The following is a 26,285-nucleotide window of genomic DNA, read 5'->3' as shown; positions in this document are numbered from 1 at the left end:
GTAAAACAAATTAAATCATTAATAAAATTAAAAGACAACATACCAAATAGGAGAATATATTTGCAAATCATGTGTCTGATGAGGGGTTAACATCCAAAGTATATAAAGAATTCATTCAACTCAATTACAACAAAATAAAACACTCTAATTTTAAAATGGGCACAGAATCTGAATAGACATTTTTCTAAAGAAGACATACAGATAATAAAAGGTACATGAAAAAGTGCTTTAACGTCACTAATCATTAGGGAAATGAAAATCAAAACCACAATGAGATATCACCTCATACTTGTTAGAATGGCTATCATCAAAAAAACAAGAAACAACAAGTTTTAGTGAGGATTGAAGGAAAAGGAACCCTTGTGCACTGTTGGTGGGAATGTAAATTTGTGCAACCACTATGGAAAGTAGTATGGAAGTTCATCAAAAAATTAAAAGTAGAACAACCATATGATCACACAAATTCACTTCTGGGTATTTATTCAAGGGAAAAAAAGCACTAACTGAAAGATACACTTACCCCTATGTTTATTGCAACATTATTTCCAATAGCCAAGCTATGGAAGAAACTTATGTTCCTATATTCTGTATAGCTATTAAACACACACAATGAAACGTTATTCAATCATAGAAAAAGAAGGAAATTTTGCCATTTTTGACAATATGGTGGGTTTTTAGGCATAATGTTGAGTGAAATAAGACAGAGAAAAAACAAATATTATGTGATATCACTTATATATGTGGAATATGAAGACAAAAACCAACCAAACAAAAAAGCTCCCAAGCTCATGAATACAAAGAATAGAGGTGGGGATGGGGTTGCAAAATGGATAAAGTAAGTTAAAAAGTGCAAAATTCCAACTGTAAAATGAATAAGTCATGGGATGTTATGTACAGCATGGTGACTATGGTAATGAAAGTGAAACTGAAAGTTGCTCAGTCGTGTCCAGCTCTTTACGACCCCATGGACTATGCAGTTCATGGAATTCTCCAGGTCAGGATACTGGAGTGGGTAGCTGTTCCCTTCTCCCAGGATCTTCCCAACCCAGGGATTGAACCCAGGTCTCCCACATTGCAGGTGGATTCTTTACTGGTTGAGCCACCAGGGAAGCCCAAGAATACTGAAGTGGGTAGCCTATCCCTTCTCCTTCAAATTCCTGGATCTTCCTGACTCAGGAATCAAACCAGGCTGTCCGGCACTGCAGGTGGATTCTTTACCAGCTGAGCTACCAGAGAAGCCCAACTATGGTAATACTTTTTGTATATTTGAAGGTTGTTAAGAGAATAAATCTTAAAAGTTTTCACAAGGAAAAAAATGTAACAATATATGGTGATGGATGTCAACTAGACTTACTGTCCAGTGGTGATCACTTTGCAATATACAGAAATATCTAATCACTGTGTTGTATACCAGCCACTAATATAATGTTATATGCCAATTATATCTAAATCGTAAGAAGTCAACAGAATAAAAAGAAGATACATGTGTAACTGAATCGTTTTGCTGTACACCTGAAACTAACACAACATTGTTAATCAACTATGCTCCAACATAAAATGAAAAATTTTTAATGTCAACAGAATATTTTCTGTTACTACTGTGAAAGTAATGTGCCCTTTTTTCTTCATCTTAAGATTTTTTTCTTTGACGTTTAACAGTTTGATATGCTGTGCCTATGTGTATTTTTGTTTCTATTCATCCTGCTTGGGATTCACAGAATGTCAAGTCGACAGCTTTTTCTGTCTTGTCAGCTTTGGAATTTTTCAAAAGTTATCTCTTAAAGAAAATATTGCTCTTATACTTTCTCACATTTCTCCACGTTGTGTATACTTTGACGTTTTTGTTGTGTGCTATATGACTTTTTTAATCTGAATTTTCACTCTTCTTTTTCTCTATATATGCTTAAATCTAAATATTGATTTTATCAGCCTTCTAGTTCACTAATTTTCTCTTTTGCTGTGTCTCATTCCCTGTTAAACCTATCTGTTAATGTCTAATTTCAATTCAATTCTAGAATTCCTACTGGAGTCTATCAATTCTTTGATGATTTTTTTTCTCCCTCTTTTCCTCTTTTTCTGAAGCACATAAATAATAGCTTTTTTCAATCCTTGTCTGATAATTCCATTATTTAGATTAACTTTGGTCTGTTTCTGTTGTATGGTTTTTCCCTTCTTGGTCTTTGCCATACAGTCCTATATTTTGGCATGCCAGGTAATTTTCAGTTAAATCCTAGACACTGTATGAAAAAAGGTATAGAGGATCTAGATGATACTGTCTTCCTTTCAAGAAGATTCATGCTCTCCTTTGCAAGGCCAACAGAGTAACATATGATTATCTTAATCCAGTTAGAGACTTAGCTACTCAAGGAAAGTTTTGACAGTTTTTTTAATCTCTGATTTGTATTTGCAAATCTCTAATTTGTCTAAAGCAAAGCAAAGCTGGTTGCCTCAGCTTTAAATTGCCTTCAGACAGATGTTTTATGTATGATAACGGCCTTTTCTAACTGTTCTCAGTGGAAATGTTGGTTTGCCACAAGCTACTCATTACCACATACCACTTTTGTGCACTAATAGCAATACTTCAGAATAAAACTTAAATTTTAGTAGATAACCAGTACACTCATTTGATTACATTTTAATGGGAAAAAGCTATAATTTTTATCTGAGCTCAAAATATTTTTATTGTGTCCAATTGCTTGTTGTACATCTTGATATGTCATAGGTACCTAAAAAGTATCCAGATGAACTCTATGCTTGTCTCTCTTTCTTCCAGGTTTAAGGAGACCAAAGAGATGTAAGCATTAATTTCAGGGCAGAAGACCTGAATAGACATTTTTCCAAAGAAGACATAGAAATGGCTGTCAGGCATGTGAAAAGGTACTCAGCATCACTAATCACTGCATGTGTGCTCAGTACTCCAGTCATGTCTGACTCTTTGCAACCCCATTGACCGTAGCCCTCCAGGCTCCTCTGTCCATAGGATTCTCCAGGCAAGAATACTGGAGTGGGCTGCAGTGCCCTTCTCCAGGGGATCTTCCCAACCCAGGAATCGAACCTGCATCTCTTACATCTCCTGCATTGGCAGGCAGGTTCTTTACCACTAGTGCCACCTGGGAAGCCCCACCAATCATTGTAGGATCATTATAGAAATGTAAATTAAAACCACAATGAGATATCACCTCACACCTGTCAGAATAGCTATCATCAAAATTATAGTACAAATAACAAATTTTGACAAGGATGTGGAGAAAAGGGAACCCTCGTGCATTGTTGGTGGGAATATAAACTAGTGCAGCCATTATGGAAAACAGTATGGCAGCTTCTCAAAAAAACTCTATGTATGTGTTGCTGTATGACTCAGCAATTCCACTCCTGGGTTTATATCCAAAGAAAACAAAAACACTAATTCGAAAAGATACATGCATCCCAATGTTCATAGCAGCATTATTTGTAACAGCCAAGATATGGAAACAACCTACGTGTCCATCAATAGATGAATGAATAAAGAAGATGTGGTACATATATACATGATGGAATACTACCTAGCCGTAAAAGAAGAATGAAATTCTGCCATTTGCACCAACATGAATGGGCCGCAGCACGCCAGGTTTCCCTGTACTTCACAATCTTCTGGAGTTTGCTCAAATTCATGACCATTGAGTCGGTGATGCCATCCAACCATCTCATCCTCTGTTGTCCCCTTCTCCTCCTACCTTCAGTCTTTCCCAGCATCAGGGTCTTCTCCAATGAGTTGGCTCTTCGCATCAGGTGGCCAAAGTATTGGAACTTCAGCTACAGCATCAGTCCTTCCAATGAATATTCAGGGTTGATTTCCTTTAAGATTGACTAGTTTGATCTCCTTGCTGTCCAAGGGACTCACCAAATATATGTAGAATCTAATAAACAAACCAAACAAGTGTATAACAAAACAGAAACAGATACAGAGAGCAAACTAGTGGTTACTAGTGGGGAGAGAGAGGGGAAGGGGCATGGGATTAAGAGGTACGAACTACTGTGTATGAAATAAATAAGCAACAAGTATATATTATATACAGCACAGAGAAATATAGGCATTATTTTGTAATACTAAGTGGAACATAATTTGTAAAAAAACTGACTTACTGTGTTGAACACGTGTAACTAAGAAAATATTGTAAATAAACTATACTTTGATTTTTAAAGAATTTTTAAAAATCATCTGCTTTCTTTATTTCATTAGGAAGATCTGCATTTGTATCTTTTTTTTTTAAAACCATTGAGGCATTTTATTTGCATGCACGTAGTACATCCCTAGAAAAAGAATCCAAGCATTTTCCCTCCTGTGTGTTTTCGTCTTGTTTCTTCATGGTCCATGATGTCAGCTGAGATTGTCAGAACAATGAAACCAAACCGACAGGATGGGAGAAGGTTATTCTGTCATTTTTCTAGCTCTTTGAGTTGCACATCAAATCTGGGGCTGATCACTTGCCACTTATTTAGCCTGCCTGTGAGGTTCACAGTTTTACCAGCCCTGTGATTATCAATGCTTTCAAATTCATCAGTGTAACCATGCTTCATCATCACAGTTAGAAACCTGATGATAACTTTGGAGCATGGCCTGATTGGAACCTGTCATTTGCCTCTCTCCTTTTGCCGTTGTTGATACTCTTGAGAGCATCAACCAGGACATTTGTGTACCATTATGGCAGCACTGAAAGATGGCAGAAAGAGCTCTTCTTGCATTTTTAATAACATGTTCCGCCTGCAAGTGCAGGAGAGGCAAGAGATGGCGTTTGATCCCTGGGTGGGGAAGATCCCCTGGAGAAGGAGAGGGCAATCTGCTCGGTATTCTTGCTTGTGATATTCCATGGGCAGAGGAGTCTAGCAGTTTACAGTCCATGGGGCTGCAGAGAGTTGGACATAATTGAATGACTAAGCACACACACAAAACATCTGCCAGGCAATAACTCAGAAAACCTTCATGAAAAAGTACATTTGAAAAGATGCAACATATCATGATTGATGAAACTAAGAATTTCCACATTGACAATAGAGACTACTATGAGAAGAAAAAACATCACTGAATGGACAAAAATTGCCCAGGAATTTTTTCTGGATTTTCTTGGTCCACTTTCTGACTTGCCACTTGGATTGCAAGGGCCTCCCCACTCCTTCCCCTTGCATTTAGGAATAGAGTGTGCCAGAGTGGTTTGCAATGATATCCAAAAGCTAAGTACCTGCAAAGAGCAGTGCAGGAGGTCAGAGAAAATTCTCCACCTAACATCGCCTGTGACTCTCTGGGGGCTTCCTGGACTTAGGGTGTATGTGGATGGCACTTTAGAGATTAGAGTGCACTGTATTTGGAACCTGAGGAGACCCATGTGGCAGAGCTATGTGAGGTCTTTTTTAAAAAGGATCACTCCTGCAAGGGGTTGACCTTTTAATAAGCACAGCAGACAAAGCTCCTGGAAGAAGTGAGGAGCAAAGGGTACGCTCCAGGGCAACAAGGGATCTGAAGGGCTGGATGAACACATCAGGTTGGACGGTGACGTCTGCTCCAAACTTAGAAAGGGAGGTCACGTTTGAGATACCTCTAAGAGAGGTCACGTTTGAGATCCCTCCAAGGGAGGTCACGTTTGAGACCCCTATGAGGGTGGCTGGGACAACTGTTGGCCAGACTCTTATGCTCTCTCCAGCCTCCAGGTTGGAGACACATCTATATATTCAGAAGGATGATAGCTGATTGGAAGGCCTCCTGTCTAAGAAGAAACTATGCCTGTGTGTGAAACTAGCTGTTCCAGGTGCTGGGAATCCTGTGGCCGATACGAACTCGAATACATGAACAAAGAACTATAAAAAATGGCAGAGCAATTATGGTTGTAAAATGGGCAATTTTTTTTAAAGCCTTGCTTTACTCTCCTCCTTCCTGCTAATTTTCAGTCATTGTCCCCATGGACAAAATTGACCAGAATTCAGGTGATGATATCCAGTCAGCCTCCTGGGTTCCAGAACAGGATGGAGAATGGATCCCAGAGGGAAGATGTTCACAACACATCTCACCCTCCCAAGCATCGACTCTTATTCATCCTGTGGGTGAAGGGTTAATGTCCCCAATATAGTAAATGAAGCTAAAGGTACCAAGGTGTCAATTCAGTCAAATGTTCATCTGAAACCAAAAATGTCATCAATCCCCAATCTCATCAGAAGGGGTGGGGGAGAAAGAAACATCAATTAGCACAAAACCTGGCTGCTACCGACCCACTTCTGGAGCTGACCTTAGGCCTCGGGTGGTAATTTTAGCAGCCTTCCTTCTCCCATCAACTCCTGCAAGTTCTGCCCACCTCAGTGGGGTTAAACTTTTATTCCTGTAAGGTCTTAGTCCTTGAACAGCTCTCATTCCACCCCACTGATTGTTTGCTGACCTAGAGAAGTTCCCTCTGGCACTGTCTTGCAGGGTTACCCGAGTAGAGCAGAGGGCAGCAACCATCCATTCTGGTTGAAGGTGGTGCTGTGAGTGGAGGGAAAGCCAGGGAGATTGTGGATGGAGATGCTATGGGAGTCTGAGTTGCCTGCTTTTATAACTTGTTTTTGTCTTGCGGACCCACTTGTGTCCAGTCTCATATAAATGAGTTCCATTTTATGATGGAATTCTACTCTGTACCTTCACTGTGTGATTCAGTGGATCAGATGACCCCTAGGATGTGATGGGATGTCAGTTCACACAGTTACTTGGTGCCCCGTGGTCTGAGATTCAGACTCAACAGGACTCCGTGGGAAGCCAGAGACTGAATGCACACGGACGATACTCACTGGCAGAAGTGAGCATGGTCTTCCTCCGAAACCACAGGGATTGTTATTGGGGCTTGTTAGAGGCTTTCTTCAGAACTCTGTCTGCTACAGAGCCTTCCATTCCCATTGGGTCTGCTGGGTCATCATGTGAAAATGGCCAGGCATCCTTGCTCTGGTCTTGCTACAGAGTCCTGCTCTCTGGACAGCCTTACTTGTCACCAGAATGTAGAATTAGAATTATACATTCTGAATTATAAAAATTCATAGAAACCAACCAACCACGAAGCTTCCCTCTTTGTTCAGTTCAGTCCGACTCTTTGCGACCCCATGAACTGCAGCACACAAGGCCTCCCTGTCCATCACCAACTCCCAGAGCTTGCTCAAACTCATGTCCATTGAGTCAGTGATGCCATCCAACCCTCTGATCTTCTGTCGTCACCTTCCCCTCCTTTCAATATTTCCCAGCATCAAGGTCTTTTCCAATGGGTCAGTTCTTCCCATCAGGTGGCCAAAGTACTGGAGTTTCAGCTTCAGCACCAGTCCTTCCAATGAATATTCAGGACTGATTTCCTTTAGGATGGACTGTTTTGACCTCCTTGCAGTCCAAGGGACTCTCAAGAGTCTTCTCCAACACCACAGTTCAAAAGCATCAGTTCTTCGGCTTTCTTTATGGTCCAACTCTCACATCCATACATGACTACTGGAAAAACCATAGCTTTGACTAGATGGGACTTTGTTGGCAAAGTAATGTCTCTGCTTTTTAATATGCTGTCTATGTTGGTCATAGCTTTTCTTCCAAGGAGCAAGCATCTTTTAATCTCATGGCTGCAGTCACCATCTGCAGTGATTTTGGAGCCTAAGAAAATAAAGTCTGTCACTTTCCATTGTTTCCCTATCTATCTGCCATGAAGTGATGGCACCAGATGCCATGATCTTAGTTTTCTGAATGTTGAGTTTTAAGCCAACTTTTTCACTCTTCTCTTTCACTTTCATCAAGAGACTCTTTAGTTCTTCTTCACTTTCTGCCATAGGGTGGTATCATCCGCATATCTGAGGTTATTGATATTTCTCCCGGCAATCTTGCTGCCAGCTTGTACTTCATCCAGCTCAGCGTTTCTCATGATGTACTCTGCATATAAGTTAAATACGCAGGGTGACAATATACAGCCTTAACATACTCTTTTCCCAATTTGGAACCAGTCTGTTTTTCCATGTCCCATTCTAACTGTTGCTTCTTGACCCGAATACAGATTTCTCAGGAGACAGGTAGGGTGGTCTGATATTCCCATCTCTTGAAGAATTTTCCAGTTTGTTGTGATCCACACAGTCAAAGGCTTTGGTGTAGTCAATAAAGCAGAAATAGATATTTTTCTGGAACTCTCTTGCTTTTTCGAGTGCCCTCTTTGTAGCGGGCACTGCAAAGTGCTGCAGCTCACTTCTTGGTTTTTACCCAAAGAGGTTCAAGACATGTCCACACAGGGACTTTCCTGGTGGTCCTGTTCACTTGGCCTGGAGGGTCGATCCAAAGCAAAGCTCGAAGTTGACTTTCAGGTTGAAATACTAGGACCCAGAGGCCGCGGTGCAGTGATGCGGAGCAGACACTCTCGGGTCTCCTGCTCCCGCTGGTCATCCGTGTCCAGACCTGCGTCCCATTTCAGAAAGCCAGGGCTCTGGAGGCGGCCTTGAGACCCGCCCCTGGGTCTGGCCTCTGTGGGGACACTACCTGGACCTTGTACCTTCTGCCCATTTGAGGAGCCAGAGGGTCCATGAGTTGGAGGAGAAACCCGTGGTGGTCAACCTTTATATTTTCTGGAGCAGAAGTTCAATCGGCAGCAACAGCATGTAAATAGGTTTGGAAAAGGGCCATTGAAACCTTTGAGAGTGAATTTTTAAGTTTTTGATTTTAAAAACCTTTATATTATCTGAATTTGGGGAATTGCTAATTTTTCTTATTCCTTAAGACATGATTTTTGCGAGACAAGACTTAGTCTAATGCAATATATAATATGTATTTAAAACTACAACCACAGTTTAAAAATCCTGCAGTCTCTTCTTAAATGTCAACATTGACTGTTTTCTTTGAAATAGGTTAAGGGATTGAGTCTTTGTCTTTCCTCACAAAGGATCAAAGGAGTGTTTTATAAACTGCCTTAAAATCACTACTGTTTTCAAACCATTTAGTTCCCAACCTTGTATATTTTATTTAGTGTTTTGAATATGTGTCTGAAAGAGTTCTGAGTGTCCAGAGCAGGCTCTGAAGCCACACTCCTTCTCAAATAGAACTGGAACCCAGCTGCACCTCAGATTAGAATTTGAACCCAGGATCCCTGGTTCAGGAGGGGATTCAAGCCCACTCAGTGTCTTTCAATTAAAACAGCTCATCTGGTGTCAGACTTATTGAAGCTCAGGTTTTGTCTCCTCACAGAAAAAAGTCAACGTGAGACAAAGCAGTTGGCAAAGAGTGAGTTTATTACCATAGGATGCCTGTGAGAGATAATGGTGGGCAAGCAAGGGAGTGCAACCCCAAGAACAAAGAGGGTTACATTTTTGTAATCAAAGAAAGAGTAGGGAGGGGAGAAGACTATCATTTTCTCTTTCTTGAGTAGACATCAAGTCTTGTTACCAAACGTTGGGTCTGTTTGCCTGACACACAGTGAGGCCAAACAATACCAAAACATTAGTTTGGAGCAGAGAGAGGTTTATTGCAGGGCCATGCAAGGAGATGGGTGGCTCATGCCTTAAAAACTCTGAACTCCCAGAAAGCTTTCAGCAAAGCCCTTTTATAGGAAAGGTGAGGAGAGGGGTGTGGTTAGTTATTACAAACTTCTCAGTACCAGGTCATGGTCAGATCACAATGTTCCTGTAAACCTCCACCAAAACAAATGCTATTCTCTGTTCTGACAAGAAAAGGCAAGGTCCCAAGACTCAGCTTTCACTTTCCCAGGCCCAGGCCCTGGCTAAGAGGAGGGGCTCCCTGAGCAGGCCAGTTACCGTGCCTGGGAATGTTCATCCAGTACCTGGTCTGGGTCCTCTCACCAGGGCCCGGGCCTGGCTAGTGGGTAGCCCTGGTGAGGGCTCTGGAGCTCTGCAAGATACAGCTCTCAGCCTGTCCCTGGGACCCCCAACTCACCTGCCAGTCCTGAGGCTGGAGGGCCTGGAGGGCCCTGGGGGGAGGGCCCTGAGGAGAAAGCCATGATCCACCTCTCACCACACTCTCTGCTGCCCAGACCACTGCGAGGCTGACTGCTAGTGGAGTGGGACCTCTAACTATGGTGCTAAGAGTCGAGCACTAACAACCCCACCCTTGTTGCAGGCTTATATAGTTAATTTCTCCTCGATCCCTGTATGATATAACCAGGACTGTCACTGTGCTATTCAGATCATATGTATTAGCAAAAGGGTGGTAACATATTCTAGAATACGGTAATTTATCTCAGGCTTCAGTATAAAGTCCCCTTTTACCTGGTTTCTTTCTCTTTTCATCTATATTCCTGTCTTAGCTACATGTAGAAATGCTGGTCTTCAGCATTTCTGACTTCATGGAACAAGATTCAGACCCCATGTCTGTTGTCTTGTGTTTTAACTGTAAGGTCTTGAGGCTTGAGTGTGTCTAGCACTTAGATGAACCTGGTCTCACTTCAAGGTAGAGTAGATTGTTGCTAGCTTACTGCATTCTTTTCTTGAGTGGTCATTACCTTAGAACAGTCTCCCAGATCCCCTTAAAATTCCCTCTCTTTCTTTAATTCTCTAGTGGTATTTCTAAACAATTTAATTATCCTACTCTAGACCTATTTCATTTTCATTGCTGAATAATATTCCATCATGCAAGTATACTATATTTATCCATTGCTGTATCAATAGATAATTTGGTTGTTTTCTGTTTGGGACCATTGAGTGTCGTTAATCTATGTGTACATGTTGGCATATCTCTAAATATATAAAAAAAAAATAAGACTAGAAGTGAAGGCAAATGAATATAGATTTCTAAGACCCTGAAATGGACTTTGTTTTTCTGGAATTTTAAAGCAGTTACCACTGATTTTCTTTGTCTGATTTTATCTCAGAATTTCCTTTACCAAGATGCATGCACATCACCTCTTTGGCCTCTAGTCATGGTTAGCATCAAAAGTTATGGCTTTTGAAAGGAAAAGTGAGGAAAGAGAGATTTCATTATATATTGGTTCAAAAATGGAGCTGGAGCTGTGAGAAAGAGAAAGAAGATTTGATCAGGGAACCATTATAAGAATGGGGAGGCAGGGAAAAGTGGCAGTTAATTAGAGAGAACACATATGCACATGTGAAAAAGGAATTTCCTGAATAAGTAAGTGTGAATTCATAATCAGAAAGGGAAACAAGAGACTTGAATGTGAACACAAGAAAGGGTGTGAAGGTAACAAACTGTTAAATCAAACAGCCTTCTGCACCAGCATCTAGTAGGTCTGCTAAGCCAGGGCATCTATTTGTGGAATGCAGGATATTCAAGCAAGATAGGCAGAGGGAAAGAGGGGCAATGACCCACCCGCTGTGTCTAGAGGAATTAATAAATCAGGCATCTGCAAATCAGAGGGTACCTCTCTTTCCCCAGATACTAAAATAATAACCTCCCTATCCTCCTTCCCCACCTCCTCCCACTTCAGCAAACATTAAAATCACTGTTGATTTTGTTCCCTGACCTCAGTCTTCTTACCCGATCCATGCTGCCTGTTCTTTGTGGCCAGCTGTCTCACACAGTTGTCCTTCACCTGCCTGGAATTAGGCACAAACACTGCACAGCAGAAATCTTTCCACCTCGGCTGCACAGACATATCCATGGAGGGCCCCCTGATTATGCACCTCAAAGAATTTGATAGCATATTTTATCTCACACCTCTGGGTTCAGAAGTGATGGACTGGTAACTTCCTAATACAGTGATCAATAGAAGCACTCATGGCGGTAAGATCTAGTTTCTTTTTTCATTTCCAGTGACAGTGACTTAATGGGTCTTACCATGCATACCAAAAAATATGTACCCTCCCTCAGTGTTTATAAATGCAGAAACACCTGAGGAGATACTCAGTAAAGTGTTGTGACTCCTTTGTTGAGAACATCTTAAATTCAACCTATGTGGACTTTAAGTAAGGTTGAGCTTTTCCAGGGACTGAAGGTGCCTGGAAATTAAGCAGCAGCTGAAGCCTCTATGTTACCTTTATTTTGTACATGAACCTGAGCTTTCTATGGACTTAACAAATTGGAACATTTATAAGAGTCTGAATCCTGCCTTTGAGGAATGCCAGTCCTTCCTGAGAATTCATGACAACAGTAGATATTCTCTGTCTGTGGTTCAAAGAGGAGCAGAAGTAGCAAGTCCTATAACAGAGGCCTCTGATGTTCCATGATTTCACAGAAATCAGAAAGACATCTCCCTGGTGCAACTCATCTGAACAGCCTTTTGAAAGTTGAAGGCAGATACAGTCATTCTCCATGGATTTCATAATTGTAGACTTTGTTCTCAATCTCAGCCTTGGCCACTCTCCCTCCAAAATTCAGCAGGCAGATGTTCATGCACGATGTTTTCTTTCTGTTTTCTTCTGCAGTTGAGGGTTTATTCCTCTCCTGTGCTCATTCCTAGGGGTGACTTTTCCTGCATTTAAAACATACACAGCAAAACTCATTTTCAAATCAGTCTTGAGACTCATCTTCTCAGCACTTGTCTTGTTCTTACCCTGAAATGTTCTCCTAAAATACAGGAAGATACAGCATTAGAATAAGACAAGGACAGGGAAGGCAAGCAAATTACTATTTTGAGGCCACTCTTCTGAAGTTGGTTCACTTCGTTTATTCCCACAGAACTTGAGCCCAGATTTGTAAAGGAGTTAAGTGCGCAGGACAGGTGGAGAAGCCAAGTCTCACATGAGCCCATTGCCGCCAGAGAAACGGTCAAGAGGTGATTTTTCTGCTGTGATTTTGGTAACAGTTTCTGCAACATTCTCCTTGGACCTGGAAAGCTTTCACAGTCAGGGTGTTTCTAGGGTGCGCTGATGCGTATGGTTCTTCTTGGTGCTTTGTCTTTCCTCTCTCACTTAGACCTGGGCAGTCTCAGATTATTTTATAGCCCAAGTTTTGAAAGGAGCAAATCTGATTGAGTTGGTTATTTATCTTTGTTGCAATGGAACAAATTCTTTAGCTTTCTCTGGTCCAAGCAGTTCCCATCTTGTGAGGGAAAAAAGTATATCATATACTATATTACTTTTTATGTAATAAAAATATATTGTATACACACACACATTTAGTTTGTTTGGAATTAACAAATTATTGACTACTTGTTGGGAACAACAAGGCTGGCAGGTTGAAGTGCGTTTTATCATTTCTTAAATGCAATCCAGTTGTCCCAGCAAATAGGACTGGAACCACTGGATATCTACATACAAAAGAAAGGAACTTCAATTCGTAGTCTTTACACCATTTACAGAAGTGTACTTAAAATGCTTCGTAGACCTAAATGTAAAGCCTAAAATCATGCGGAAATAAATGAAGACTGCCCAAATGATAACAAGTAGAGCTCTGTTTACTCAGAGCTCAGTATATCAAGGGAATCAGCCACCATCATTTGTTTGTGATGGCAGAAACTCGGAAGCTTTCTAGTGAAAAGAGAGGGGGGGGGCTCAGGGATGACCTGATTTGAGGTTGTTCTAAGGAAGCTGCCTTGTGGCTCAGCTTGTAAAGAATCTCCTGCAATGTGGGAGACCTGGGTTTGATCCCTGGGTTGGGAAGATCCCCTGGAGGAGGGAAAGGCTACTCACTCCAGTATTCTGGCCTGGAGAATTCCATGGTACAGTCCATGGGGTTGCAAAGAGTCAGACATGACTGAGTGACTTTCACCTAAGGAAGCTGGAAGCGGGCTTACTGGAAGCGGGTTATCTCATGTCACTGGTTTGGAGACCTTATTTGGCTTTATTTGGTTGGGCCAGATTTGGAAGTGAGGGAAGCAAGTTAGCAGCTGTTGATCAAGTCCTGACCACTTTTGGCTAGTTGCTGCAGGAGTTGTGGTTAGGTTGGGAAGTCAGAGTTGTGAAAATCAGGTTTGAGTCACAACTGAAGGCTATGATCAGAGGTCTGTTTTGATATATGGTTTAGCCAGTATCCATTTGTATATTCAATCTCTCAACTTCAGAACTTCTGGAGGAAAACAGAGAATTTTTACCTTGGGTTCAGCAAACAATTCTTAGAGCTGACACTAAATGCACAATATATAAAAGAAAAAAATTGATTTATTGGACTTTAAAAATACCTCCTTAACAGTGAAAGACACTCTTAAGAGATTTAAAATATGAGCCCTTGACCAGAAGAAACTATTTATAATTGATTATATGATAAAGAACTTGTATCTCAACTATATATAGAACTCTTGAAAGGCAATAATAGGAAAACAACTTAAAAATGGATAAAAGAGGGAATTCTCTGGCAGTCCTGTGGTTAGGGCTCCACACTGCCACTGCAGGGGGCATAGGTTTGATCCCTGGTCAGGGAACTAAAGATCCCACAAGCTGTGTGGTACAGTCAAAATTAATTAATTAAATAAATATCTTTTTAAAAACTATAATGAGATAACATCATTAGTCATTAGGGAAATAACAATTAAAACTACCCACCCATTGGAATGGTGAAAATGATTAACCATACCAGGTGTCTGCAAGGATATGGAGGAAAGGGAACTCTCATATTATTGTAGCCATGCGTTCCAGGAAACAAACTCACTCAGAAGGACAATGCAGATAGTGGAGTGCAGTTTATTACACCAGAGGGCCCAAGGCAGAGTCTCCTCTTAGCCAAGTACCCCGACCAGTTTTTGTGAAAACCTTATATGCTCAAACCCATCTCCCCGAATTCCTTGAAACTAGTCTGGACAAGGTAAAAGAGAGATACGATCAAAGTTAACCCATGATTCATGTGTCATAAGCCTAGATAGTTAAACTGTGGACATTTATCAATAGGCCTGTGGTCATACCCCGATAAGCATAATGGGATTTACAACTTTGTTCTGTTACAGAGATAATTAGCATATTCTTTTAGGTGACGGAGAGTCTAGGTACAAGTCAGGAGGCTCCTTCATCCAGGGGCTCTGGTTTTCCACTGGTATGTCGTTTCCATAGATACTGGGCATATAGCTCAAAGTCCACAGTCCGGCCCGAGATTGGAGTCCTGCTTTCAAGATGGAGCCTGTTCTGTCTGTTTCCTCCTTCAATATACTCCTGGTAGGAACTTAAAGTACAACAATTTTCAGAAACAGTTTGGTATTTTCATACACTTACTGTAAGACCCAGTCGTTCCACTCCTAAGTGTTTGCTGAAGAGAAATGAAAGCATATATTCATACATAGACTTGTACATGAATGTTTATAACACTTTTATTTGTAAAAGTCATAAACTGGAAAACCCAAATGCCCATCAACAGAAACAAATTTTAGTTATCCATACCATGAGTTATTGGTCAGCAATAAAAAAGGATAGAACCATTGGTACCCACAACATGAATGATTCTTAGAATAATTATTCCGAGTGAAAGAAGCCAGACAAAAAAGGAGTACATATTTGATTCCATTTGTATAAAAGTCTAGAAAGTGCAAACTCTTCTGTAGTGACAGCAAATCAATTGTTTCTTGCAGATGGTAGCAGAGTATGGAAAAGTGGGAGAGAGAGACTGCAAAAAGGATGGTATGTATGTTCACTATCTTGATTGTAGTGATGGTTTCATATGTCAAAATTTATATAATTTTACACTTTAAATATGCGCAGGGGACTTCCCTGGTGGTCCAGTGACTAAGACTCTGAGCTCCCAAAGCAGGCACCCAGGCTCAATCCCTGGTCAGGGAAATAGATCCCACATTTCTATGTCACAGCTATAGATCCCACCTGCAGCTACTAAGACCCAGCACAGCCAGATAAATAAATAAACAAATATTTAAATATGTGCAGTTTATTATTTGTCAAAAACACTCAAATAATGCTATTAAAAACTACATACATGAATGATTTTGAGAAAATAAGTAAAAGTATCTTATCATACAGGAAGTCCCCTGCATACGAAAGATTTCCATTTCTTAAGCCCAATATGTAAGTCCAACAAAGTTAGCCTAGGTACCCAACTAACACAATCAGCTATATGGTAGCGTGCTGAAATAGGTTTAAATACTTTTCACACAAATAATACATGAAAAACAACCAAACACAAAAAATAAAACATTTTTAATCTTACAGTACCAGCTACATCACACTGCTTTTACGCTTATTTCCTGATATGCTGGGCTTGAGATAAAGATACTCTACTACTGTGCCCTGTACTGTACTGTGCAGTAATGTACACAAGAGCACAACCACTTGTAGAGGATGCACACTGTTGACTAAAAAAAGATGTACAACTTGAGAGTTGTGAGTTAAGTTTTATTTGGGGCAAAATGAGGACTGCAGCCCTGGAGGCATCATCTCAGCTCTGAGAGACTGCTCCAACCCTGCAGTGGGGAAAGTCAATTGCCGGAGTCCAGCTCCGGCAGGTCCAGGGATTCCCTCAGGATGGACGGCTTCGGCGATGCGAATGAGAAGACACAGCGAGTCTCGGTGTTTCCAAGTGTCTCCCCTTTATTATTTTTAAGACAGCTTTTATATTTTTTGTGGCACATAGAAACAAATGTAAAGTATAGAGTCATACCAATTCAGCTTAGTGGGCATACCAATTTAGCTTAATGGGCATATGAATTCAGCTTAATGGGCCTATCAATTCAGCTTAATAGGCCAGCAGTTTTGACTCTCATCGAAACTGTTTGCATGTTTTTAGTTACAAAAAGCTTCATTTTGTTTACATCATCTTCCGGCCTGGGGGCCTGCTAACACCTTGTGACTCTCCATTGATAAGGGTTGATCAGTCAGAACACTTTTGTATCAGGCACAGCAGGAAAGAATTCATCAACAGGAAGTTTCAAGGTAAAACCTGTTTTTGGTAATTTACTCTACGCCTTGAGCTTAACAGAAAAGAATATAGTTCCATAAAGTCAAAGAACAGCAAGCTGAAGTTCAGCTCTAAGTTAAGAATCATCAGTTAAATCAACAATTGTCTTATTATTTGTATTAAAGCTAAACTTCTACTTATATAAATCTCTAACTATTATGCTTTTATTATATAGGCTAAATAAGTTAAGAGTAAAAACATAGTGAGTAAATATAGATTAAGTAACAGTTCCACAAAGCACTATTTTTTGTATTTCCTAACAAGCCTTTTTTCCTGCGAAGGGTTTTGTGCCCATAGGGGCTTTCTGTGCGGAGGCTCTCAATGCTGTTTTATTACTAGGGAGCAGTTATGCACATTAGCTCCAAAGGCACAGGTACATTTATTAAACAAACCAATATGTTAGCAAAAGGAATTCAGATCAGCATACTCTATATCCCAGATAATTTTATTTAGGGTGCTACCGTTCAGGGGCCTTGTTGATTGAGTTTTCAGATTGATCTATTTTACAAGAGAATCAGGAAAAGCCTTTTTTCTAAGCCACAGAAAATAAGAAGAGGTTTATTGTAGCAAACATCAGAAAGACAGATACCATCTTTAAGGTGAGTGCTGAGGCAGCCTTCCGAGAATCCCTGAGGCCTGAGAAGCCATGCTCAAATCAGTCCTTTTGGGGATCTTGTGAGCTGGCTCCTGGCAGTCAATATTTAAGGTTTTAGTGACGGGGGAGTTCAATACCATGAAGCACTCAATTTACAAAAGGTTTTTTGTTAGTCATGAGGGTCTGATGAAACCATGAAGGGATCTAGTGCTTCTCTGGATATGAGGAAATGCAAGGGTTGAGATCATAAAATCTGTTCCTAAAAACATCGAACTATCTAAAGACCTGTCCCATCAGATTCCGTGGAGCACAGAGTGCCTCACTCCACCCTGAACTCCCTCAGGGGTTGTTGAAGGTCAGCAGCTATAGCAGCATGGGGTTCAGTCTCCGTAGAGGCAGATGGTAAATGCCTTGTCATTGGCAATGCTCTTGGTAAGTGCCAATTTGTAGTTGACAACACATATGACAAACATATGCCAGATGCGTGAACTAACTTAAACATGCGAATGCACATTTACATCTTTGAAAGTTTGAAACTTGAAGATTTGTATATAGGGGCCTTTGTTGTTGTTGTTCAGTCACCCATTCGTGTCCGACTCTGCGACCGCATGGGCTGCAGGACGCCAGGCCTCCCTGTCCCTCACCATCTCCTGAAGTTCATGTCCATTGCATCGGTGACGCCATCCCAAGGGATCCAACCAGAAAGTAGGTGTCCAACCAGAAAGTAGGGGCCTTACTGTAATATAATTAGTTCACAAGTCAGTAGGCTGTTTATGTGCCTGCTATTGCTAAGTTTTTTCCCATAGGAACTATATCTCTGATAGAATTAGTGGTATAGAGTCTGGAATTCTGCATACTCCAGATGGAGGCCTTTGCCCCCATATTCATTTGATAACAATCACCACCCCACCCTATCCTTTGATTTGTATATTGTAAAGTTACACTTCTCACACCTGCCAAGTCCTTTCTCAGTGGAAATCTAGTGCTTGGTGTAGAAAACAGCAGGCCCGTCTAACTACTGCTGAAAATTACCTCAACAAAATAGCAGAAAATGCTCTTTCCTCCCTTATAGGTGCATTAAAACAGAAAGTGTTCCATTTCATAAAACTGCTCTTACAGATTTCTTCTGCTAGCAAAGGAATCCTTCAAGACACCTGGTCTTCAGAGGCTGTTACTCTGACCTGTGAACTGTGTATTAACCTTGAGAGATACTGTAACTATGAATCATTGTTTACTTAATGTCCTGTTGCCAAGAAAAGAATACTGAAATCGGTTTCTGTTTTCTGATAGACATACACACTTTGAGATTTCATAATCAGGGCACAAGTGGATCATCTTATTTCACTCTTTGTCCACTTGTAAGAATGGCCTAAAATTTGTAATTGCTCATTTTCCTATTTAAACAAAAGACTTGAAGAGTTGTGACATTTAAATGAACACTTTTGACACAGGAAGCTGCCCAGGCTTAGTGGCTTATCTTAGTGGCGTCTCTGGCCACAAGAACTCTCATCTTCGCCCCTCACAGACTGAAGTGGAATCGGTTTCTATTTCCCCAACCAAGGTAGGCGTAGCTTCGCCACATTTCAATACAGGAAGGTCAGGCAAACGTTAGGCACAGCCCCATGTCCTTCTAGCAGCTCCACCCTCTGGAGACCCACTATGGATCAGGGAACTGGGAGAAGCTACCACAAAAGTCCTGCTGTCAAGCATCTCCGCCTTACCTTATTAGTCCTCAAGAATTTCCTTCTGACAGTCACGTGCAGTAGGAAATGGAATCACCGAAGCCTAGCCTCTGCAGACAGAACACACCAGGGCTCTAGTCAGCCATTTGATGGGAGGAGGCGGGTACAGGGCTTTGCAGGCTATGTGTAATTAACTGGACACTACAAGGCTTGGTTTGGTGAGATTTAGGCCATGATGCTGTGCATCACATCCAGCGTGATGGAACACTTGACCATCCATTGCTAGTTTTGAAGACAGAAGGGATCACAAGCTAGGGAATACTGGCAACCTAGAAGCTGGAAGAGCCAGAAACGTAATCTCCCCTAAAGCCTCTAGAAAGGAATGCAGTCCTACTAACATCTTAATTTTAGCCAGTGAGATCCATTTTGGACTCCTCATCCCCAGAACTGTATGGTAATAAATTTGCATTGCTTTAAGCCACTAAATTTGTGGTAATTTGATACAGAAGCCATCGGAAATTAAAATTGTGATTCAGACAATGGTACCATTGTCATTAATTGACATGTTCTCCCGTTCAGCAAAGGATCACAATGATTCCACAATATCTTGTGAGAGAAATAGAACATTTAAAAACAGTTCTCATGATGTGGTCTCAGGAACCAAGACCTTTTCAGAGGCGCCATTAGGTCAAAATTAATTTCATTTTATTTTTTATTTTTTTGTCTAATTTTTTTTATTTCTTTTTTTAATTTTTTAAATTAGTTTATTTATCTATTTTTTAACTTTACAATATTGTATTTGTTTTGCCATACATTGACATGAATCCACCATGGGTGTACATGTGTTCCCCTTCCAGAACCCCCCTCCCACCTCCCTCCTCATCTCGTCCCTCAGGGTCATCCTAGTGCATCAGCCCTGAGCACCCTATATCATGCATTGAACCTGAACTGGTGATTCGTTTCACATATGATAATTTACATGCTTCAATGCCATTCTCCCATATCATCCCACCCTCACCCTCTCCCATAGAGTCCATAATACTGTTCTATTTGTCTGTGTCTCTTTTGATGTCTCTCATACAGGGTTATCTTTACCGATTAAGTGCTGCACTCGATATGCCAGCAAATCTGGAAAACTCAGCAGTGGCCACAGGACTGGAAAAGGTCAGTTTTCATTCCAATCCCAAAGGAAGGCAATGCCAAAGAATGCTCAAACTACCGCACAATTGCACTCATCTCACATGCTAGTAAAGTAATGCTCAAGATTCTCCAAGCCAGGCTTCAGCAATACATGAACCGTGAACTTCCAGATGTTCAAGCTGGTTTTAGAAAAGGCAGAGGAACCAGAGATCAAATTGCCAACATCCGCTGGATCATCGAAAAAACAAGAGAGTTCCAGAAAAACATCTATTTCTGCTTTATTGACTATGCCAAAGCCTTTGACTGTGTGGATCACAATAAACTGTGGAAAATTCTGAAAGAGATGGGCTTACCAGACCACCTGACCTGCCTCTTGAGAAACCTGTGTGCAGGTCAGGAAGCAAGAGTTAGAACTGGACAAGGAACAACAGACTGGTTCCAAATAGGAAAAAGAGTCCATCAAGGCTGTATATTGTCACCCTGCTTATTTAACTTATATGCAGAGTACATCATGAGAAATGCTGGAATGGAAGAAACACAAGCTGGAATCAAGATTGCCAGGAGAAATATCAATAACCTCAGATATGCAGATGACACCACCCTTATGGCAGAAAGTGAAGAAGAACTAAAGAGCCTCTTGATGAAAGTGAAAGAGGAGAGTGAAAAAGTTGGCTTAAAGCTCAACATTCAGAAAACTAAGATCATGGCATCTGGTCCCATCACTTCATGGGAAGTAGATGGGGAAACAGTGGAAACAGTGTCAGACTTTATTTTTTTGGGCTCCAAAATCACTGCAGATGATGATTGCAGCCATGAAATTAAAAGATGCTTACTCCTTGGAAGGAAGGTTATGACCAACCTAAATAACATATTTAAAAGCAGAGACATTACTTTGCCAACAAATGTCCATCTAGTCAAGGCTATGGTTTTTCCAGTGGTCATGTATGGATGTGAGTTGGACGGTGAAGAAAGCTGAGTGCCGCAGAATTGATGCTTTTGAACTGTGGTGTTGGAGAAGACTCTTGAGAATCCCTTGGACTGCTAGAAGATCCAACCAGTCCATCCTAAAGGAGATCAGTCCTGGTTGTTCATTGGAAGGACTGATGTTGAAGCTGAAACTCCAATACTTTGGCCACCTCATGCAAAGAGTTGACTCATTGGAAAAGACCCTAATGCTGGGAAGGATTGGGGGCAGGAGGAGAAGGGGACGACAGAGGATGAGATGGTTGGATGGCATCACTGACTCGATGGACATGGGTTTGGGTAAACTCCAGGAGTTGGTGATGGACAGGGAGGCCTGGCATGCTGCGATTCATGGGGTCACAAAGAGTCAGACACAACTGAGCGACTGAACTGAACTGAACTGAAATACCACATATATGTGTTAGTATACTGTATTGATGTTTTTCTTTCTGGCTTACTTCACTCTTTATAATAGGCTCCAGTTTCATCCACCTCATTAGAACTGATTCAAATGTATTCTTTTTAATGGCTGAGTAATATTCCATTGTGTATATGGACCACAGCTTCCTTATCCATTAGTCTGCTAATGGGCATCTAGGCTGCTTCCATGTCCTGGCTATTATAAACAGTGCTGCGATGAACATTGGTGTACACGTGTCTCTTTCAATTCTGGTTTCCTCAGTGTGTACGCCCAGTAGTGGGATTGCTTAATTTTGTTTTAATACCAAGAGATTATTTACCTCGTCACTCATGTTTTCACAAATATACAATGAAGTTTTCCAGAGGTTTCAAGATATTTTATATTTAACAGACAGAATACAGAAGCATATACAAAAATCTAGCTATCTTCTCTTAAACCAGATATAAGGGCTTTGCAGAATTATGAAAGAATATCACTCTTCTCACTAAAATTTTTGTTGGAAATATATTATAAGTTTTCATTAAAACATGTGATTAATGTCATTTTTGATAGTATTTTAGAAAGATACTGTCTTTTCCCCCACCTCCCAGTCCCTGGTAACCACTATTCTTGTCTCTGTTTTATGAGTTTAGCCTTCTAGGGTCCACATATCAGTAATATCTTGCAGTATTTGTCTACCTCTGTCTGACTCACTTCACCCACCATAATGCCCTGAAGTTTCATCCATATTGTCATAAATAGTAGGCTGTCTCAAGGGCATATTTTAATGAAATGATGGATCTAGGTAACACTCACCAGTGGATGCTGTAACTACAAGGACAGTGGTTCTATACCTTGACTGCCCAGGAAAACTGTTAAAAAGTCTCAATGTGGGACTTCTCTGGTGGTTCAGGGGCTAAGACTCCACATTTCCAATGCAAGGGACCTGGGTTCAACCCCTGATCAGGGAACTAGATCCCCCAAGCAACAGCAAAGACCCCCAGTGCCGCGACTAAGACCCAGTGCAGCCAAATATATACTAAAAAAAAAAGTCTCAGCGTGTAGGCCGCACTCCAGACCAAGTAAATAAGAACCTCTGAGTTGACTGTAAAGGTCCCCAGGTGATTTCAAATACGCAGTCAAGGCTGAGAACCAACCACTTCACTAGGTGAAAGGTTGATGGGGAACTTTGTAATAGATAAATCAGAATGACAGCACCTGAGTCTGCTCACCAATCAGAGGTGATTACGAGGCATTATGTACATTAGCAACTATGCAGCACCACCTAGGAGGTATTCCAGCAAGCAGCCTCCCCCTCAACACACACACACACACACACACACACGCATCAGTGAACCTAAAAGTATTCAGTCCTATAGGTCTAATTGCTGGGTTAGGTGAAATACAGGCATCAAGGAAGAAATTAAACAGCACCATGAGGGCAATCAACTGGATCATGAATGTAGGAAATTCAACAGGATAAATGAACAGGATTTTTCAACAAGTAACTGGCGAAAAAAGGGAGAATTCAAGCTACCGATTAAGAGAGACCTAAGTCACCTATCAACTAAATGCAATGTGTGGACCTTATTTGGATTCTGATTTTTTTAAAAAAATGTAACAAAGGAAAACTTGTGACAGTCTTATCTGATGAAGATATTGGCTGTCATGTATATAGGTAAAATGATATATTGCCTAGGATTTGCTTTAAAATAATCTAGAAAATGGAGCTTCCCTGGTAGCTCAGCTGGTTAAGAATTTGCCTGCAATGCAGGAGACCCCAGTTAGATTCCTGGGTCAAGAAGATCCCCTGGAGATGGGATAGGCTACCCACTCCAGTATTCTTGGGCTTCCCTGGTAGATCAGCTGGTAAAGAATTCACCTGAAATGCAGGAGACCTGGGTTCGACCCCTGGCTGGGAAGATCCCCTGAAGGAGGGCATGGCGACCCTTGAAGTGTGAGGAATTCTTAGGTGAACAAAGAGAGCACAGCATCAGAGGCATCAAGAACACTGTTCATAGGTTCAGAGATCCCAAGCTACATGGAGAGTGGTGAACAGCCTTATGTAGCTGATGCAAAATGCATAGGGGCTGGGTACGGTTTTGTGCCCCCATATTTTCTTCTTTTTTTTTTTTTCCACTCCTAAGTCTCTTTATTTTTTTTTTCCTAAAAATTTTTTATTAGAGTGTAATTGATTTACAATATTGTGTTAGTTTCCAGGTTTTCTACCTACTATGTGAAATACAAAAGACATAAAGGAACCACTTCCGGTCTTCAGGAATCATATGATTTCCTTGAGGCAAGTGTAGCATTATGCAAGTAAAGGGGAAAAAAAGTAAATACTGAAGTGAATCCTGTGTGACACTGACATCGAGGACTACAATTGCATTTGCTCAGCACTGGAGAGAAGCGGTCTTTTGGCTTAACATAATGAAGTGTTAGGAAAAGAGAGAGAGACCTAGATTCAAGTCCTGACTCAGGCTTTTCCTGGTTCTGTGACTGCCAGGAAATCATTTTGACGGCTTTAAGCCTCATCCGGGCTCAAAGCCAAGGACTCACGTTCTCGATTTTTTGTTCCATCAGTACCTCGGTTCCAGGTGTGGATTTTTATTTCAGTTATTGTTATGTAACAAAGCAGCCTCAAACTTAGTGGATTAAATTAGAACCATTCTGTCTCCTTGGAATTCTGTGAGTTGAGCGAGTCTCAACTGGGCAGTTCTTCTGCTGTCTTCCTTGTTACCCCAAAGTCATGAAGGCACATATTTTAAAGGAGATGGAGAGCGGCCTGGGCTGGAACATCCAAGACAGCTTCACACTCACGCTGTTGGTGCCATGGAGGTAATGGGTAGGGGCAGGGAGCAGTGGGAGCATTGGTTTGGCTGGGCCTTTTTCTTGCTCCGTGGGGGCTCTGCAGGTGGGTAGCCATCCTTCTTATGTGACAGTTCAGATCTCTCAAGAGCACAAAAGCAGAAGTTGCCAGACTTGTTAAGACTGAGGCCCAGACCTGACACAGCATCATTTCTATCTCATGTTGATTAAGGCCAGTCTTGAACCCAGCCCAGATTCAACAGGAGGAACCTGTCCAAAACCATGAATGCATAGCCCACTGGGAGTCACTGATATGAACAGATTGCCGCACAATACACATTTTTCCTTTTGAAAGTTTTCAAAAAAGCATGTTTTAAGGCTAACTATAAAAAAGACAAGGTAGCAGTGCTTATGAGTATATACTCGAGCCAGACTAAGCTGGAGTTCCACGTGGACATGATGTGGGCAAGCTAATCTCTCTTTAAGCCCCTTGCGTTGCTCATCTAGAGATGCTTCCTTCATAGGGCTGTGGTAGAACTTAAAAGAGGTAATGGGTCTAAGCACCTCGCACACAGTAGGTACTCAGTAGATGATAGCTACAGTGTATTGTTACAAAAGTTGCCATGGTAGTTGTATTATTGTTACTATTAATTACCGAAATGTCTTAGACAAGTGACTAATATAGCACATTTCTCATAAATTAAAGAGGAATGTTATTTTCATTATCTTCTTCAATTTCAGTTGACTTTTTTTTAAGTGTTTATTTTGCTCTTTTAATGAATTTTCAGGTCATTCTCTAATTTTAAAGTAGCTGTCATTTTCTACTAGCAAAATAATTGGGAAATCAAATTCTTAGATGAAATCTGAACGATGAAAACTCCTTCTACCTCTCACAAAATCTTGGAAACACACATTTTAGGAGAGATAGTGATGTATCAGTTAATTTCCTGAAAACACACACATACATATACAAACACAGTTCTGTATAAAAACATTATTTTATACCCATTGTATTTTTTCATGTTTAAGTGCAGAGATGCTTCCAAGTCAGGACTACAACATCAATTTATGGATTTTTTTAGTGAGGAAAAAATGCCTTTTACTGTTGTATGAGAGAGTTGTCAAGTATATATTCCCAAGAGTTTTGGATGACTTAGTATTAAGGTATAAAGGTGATGACCTTTGGGCATTTTGTGAGCTCATTTTCCTCATGTTAACTTTAAAAACAGTTGAACTGATTAGATTCAGCAGCAGTGGAAACTTTGTAAACAAATTTTAATACTTTGTTACAGTAGAAGGTTTAGTGAAAAATTGGTTCAGAATACTATTAACATAAACACTGTATGTTACGGGCTTCCATGGTGACTCAGATAGTAAAGAATCGCCTGCAATGCAGGAGGCCGGGTTTAATCCCTGGGTCAGGAAGATCACCTGAAGCAGGGAATGGCTACCCACTCCAGTATTCTTGCCTGGAAAATTCCATGGACTTTTGGAGCCTGTGGCCTACAGTCCATGGGGTCACAAAGAGTCAAACATGACCGAGTGACTAACACTTTTTTTGTATATTGCAGTTTCCTTTTTAAGTCCTCCAGTTGGGTATCATTTGTATTCTTCTTAAATCTGCTTTGTTACATACCCTCATAGATCTTCCCTAGGATGGCTAGGTAGCACTGGGAGCTGATTGGTTGTCTACCACACAACCAGTCCCTCTGTAAGGAAAATTCCTTTGCGAGAGAAAGAAAGACACACGTTATATAGCAGATAGCATCTTCAGCAAATACATAACTTATTGGTTTATAGGAACTCCTTAAAATGGGATCTGTAAGCACTAAACAGTTTGCTGCAGTGGAAAGACTGTGGTCCTTGGAGTCAGACTGTTTCTGGCCCTTGGAAGTGATGGGAATGTTATTTGACTCCTTTGAGCTTCACTCTCTTCAGCATAGATAATAC

At 40.9% G+C, this 26,285-nt stretch overlaps 1 protein-coding gene and 2 pseudogenes across 1 annotated transcript in view; 1 reads left to right on the top strand and 2 right to left on the bottom strand.

Moving 5' to 3' along the window:
• The window catches only part of LOC145543305 (schlafen family member 11-like), a 78,246-nt gene extending 74,846 nt beyond the window's left edge, over positions 1 to 3,400 (top strand). Inside the window, exons 9-10 of the mRNA XM_081584443.1 lie at positions 1,079 to 1,248; positions 2,774 to 3,400. The gene's annotated coding sequence lies outside the window, so the exon portion shown is untranslated. The remainder of the gene's footprint in view (positions 1 to 1,078; positions 1,249 to 2,773) is intronic.
• An 890-nt stretch (positions 3,401 to 4,290) lies between these two features.
• On the bottom strand, positions 4,291 to 4,673 carry LOC145540411 (small ribosomal subunit protein uS8 pseudogene; annotated as a pseudogene).
• Positions 4,674 to 8,315: 3,642 nt separating this feature from the next.
• Positions 8,316 to 12,444, bottom strand: LOC145540410 (schlafen family member 5 pseudogene; annotated as a pseudogene).
• Positions 12,445 to 26,285: the final 13,841 nt, after the last annotated feature.

Source organism: Giraffa tippelskirchi, chromosome 3 (genome assembly GCF_054371585.1).
Source record: "Giraffa tippelskirchi isolate mGirTip1 chromosome 3, T2T-mGirTip1v1.2.pri, whole genome shotgun sequence".
Lineage (NCBI taxonomy): Eukaryota > Metazoa > Chordata > Mammalia > Artiodactyla > Giraffidae > Giraffa > Giraffa tippelskirchi.
Note: the sequence above shows the minus strand (reverse complement) of the source record. Positions and strands in the feature narration are given on the sequence as shown.